The sequence below is a fragment of the Penaeus vannamei genome, chromosome 38 (genome assembly GCF_042767895.1).
Source record: "Penaeus vannamei isolate JL-2024 chromosome 38, ASM4276789v1, whole genome shotgun sequence".
Taxonomy (NCBI): Eukaryota; Metazoa; Arthropoda; class Malacostraca; order Decapoda; family Penaeidae; genus Penaeus; species Penaeus vannamei.
In genome coordinates, this window is record NC_091586.1 from 25,227,075 (window position 1) to 25,229,574 (window position 2,500).

General features: G+C 44.0%; 1 protein-coding gene across 6 annotated transcripts in view; it reads left to right on the forward strand.

The window, feature by feature from the left end:
- LOC113817748 (inositol polyphosphate-4-phosphatase type I A) overlaps positions 1–2,500 on the forward strand; it is a 160,684-nt gene that overhangs the window by 15,108 nt on the left and 143,076 nt on the right. The gene's annotated exons all lie outside the window — the stretch shown is intronic.

Sequence of the window (2,500 nt, forward strand, 5' to 3'; positions counted from 1 at the left end):
GTGGCAATCAAACAAATAAATAAACATAGAAACAAATAAACAAATAAACCAATTACTCAACAAATTCAAACCACACACACATACACATACATGTACACATGCTTTAATTTCCCTTTCCCTTTCCGTTTATAAGCACAGTATATTATATTGTTATAATTTCGTGTAAATCTAATTCAAATTGGACTCGCATTTGATTAATTCGTTTCTTCGTCTCTTCCTCTTCTCGTCATTTGTTTTCGTCACTATGCGATATTTTTATTGTTCTTGGTGTAATTGTTTTTTTTTTCTTTTTCTTTTTTATTGGGAATTTGTTATTTTCTTCTTTTTTTCTTATTTATTGGGAATTTGTATTTGTTCTTTATCGCGTAGAAAGTTTCATTACGTTGTTTAAGCGAGAGCGAGAGAGAGAGAGAGACAGACAGACAGACAGACAGACAGACAGACAGACAGACAGACAGACAGACAGACAGACAGACAGACAGACAGACAGACAGACAGACTGAGAGACCGAGAGACCGAGAGACAGAGACAGAGAGACCGAAAGACAGAGAGACAGAGAAACAGAGAGAAAGAGAGAGGGAGACAGAGAGACAGAGAGACAGAGAGAAAGAGAGAGGGAGACAGAGAGAAAGAGAGAGGGAGACAGAGAGAAAGAGAGAGGGAGACAGAGAGAAAGAGAGGGAGACAGAGAGAAAGAGAGAGGGAGACAGAGAGAAAGAGGGGAGACAGAGAAAAGAGAGAGGAGACAGAGAGAAAGAGAGAGAGAGACCGAGAGACAGAGAGACAGAGAGAAAGAGAGAGGGAGAAAGAGAGAGAAGACAGAGAGAAAAGAGAAAAGAGAGGAGACAGAGAGAAAAGAGAGGAGACAGAGAGAAGAGAGAGGAGACAGAGAGAAGAGGGAGGAGACAGAGAGAAGAGAGAGGAGACAGGGAGAAGAGAGAGGAGACAGAGAGAAAGAGAGAGGGAGACAGAGAGAAAGAGAGAGGGAGACAGAGAGAAAGAGAGAGAGAGACAGAGAGAGAGAGACCGAGAGACCGAGAGAGAGAGAAAGAGCGAGAGCGAGAGCGAGAGCGAGAGAGACGGGGTAGAGAGAGGAACATGACGTTTCATTTCCTTTAATCGAAACGGACAGTCGTGACGTCACAAAGAACCCGGATTGCACACGTATGTATACCCGCCACACCCGCACATACCGGCCGAGAGTGTACCGTGTGTGTGCGTTTTTGTGATCGAAAGGTACTTTAGGGGATGTGCTTGTCTCTCTGGCTCGCTCTTTCTTTTTCTCTTTCTCTCTCTCTCTTTCTCTTAGTTTCTCTTAGTTTCTCTCTCTCTTTCTCTTAGTTTCTCTTAGTTTCTCTCTCTCTTTCTTTTTCTCATTCTCTCTCTCTTTCTCTTAGTTTCTCTTTGTTTCTCTCTCTTTCTTTTTCTCTTTCTCTCTCTTTCTTTTTCTCTTTCTCTCTTTCTCTTACTTTCTCTCTTTCTTTTTCTCTTTCATCTTTTCTTTCTCTGTCTGTCTCTGTCTTTGTCTGTCTGTCTGTCTGTCTCTCTGTCTGTCTCTCTCTCTCTCTCTCTCTCTCTCTCTCTCTCTCTCTCTCTCTCTCTCTCTCTCTCTCTCTCTCTCTCTCTCTCTCTCTCTCTCTCTCTCTCTCTCTCTCTCTCTCCTCTCTCCCTCTCTCCCTCTCTCCTCTCTCCCTCTCTCCCTCTCTCTCCCTCTCTCTCTCTCTCTCTCTCCTCTTCCTCTCTGTATGCGTGTGTGTGTGTGTTTCATGTCTGCACCTCCTCTCTTCTTAATATTCTCATTCCCTCTTCCTTCCTTTGATCCCTGTTCGCTGTATCACCATTTCCCCCTCTCTTTCCTTCTTCCCCGTTCGCTCATGAATCCTTATGCGCGGGGATGGGGGGGGGGAGGCGCCTCTTCTTTGCCAGTGTCTCGGAGTCTGTCAATTAAGCGTCGTTTTAATGGGGGGGGGGAAGGGGGCGAGAGAGGGCGAGTGAGTGATGCATAGGTGGTGAAAGGCGTGTGTGTGTGTGTGTGTGTGTGTGTGTGTGTGTGTGTGTGTGTGTGTGTGTGTGTGTGTGTGTGTGTGTGTGTGTGTGTGTGTGTGTGTGTGTGTGTGTGTGTGTGCGTGCGTGCGGCGTGTGTGTGTGTGTGTGTGTGTGTGTGTGTGTGTGTGTGTGTGTGTGTGTGTGTGGAAAATTGGTATATGAGTAAGTAGGTTAGTTGGTTGGTGGCTGTTTGGTTAGATAGATAGATAGATAGATAGATAGATAGATAGATAGATAGATAGATAGATAGATAGATAGATAGATAGATAGATAGATACATAGGAAAGTACGTTGATAGGGAGAGGCAAAAATGATAGATATAAGGGTAGATAGGCAAGAACGTGTATGAATCACTGCAGAGAGAGAAAAAACTGATCTATTTATAACTGCCATAACCAGGGAGCCCAGATTCCATTTAACTTATCGACTGAAACATGAAATTGACTTTTTTTCT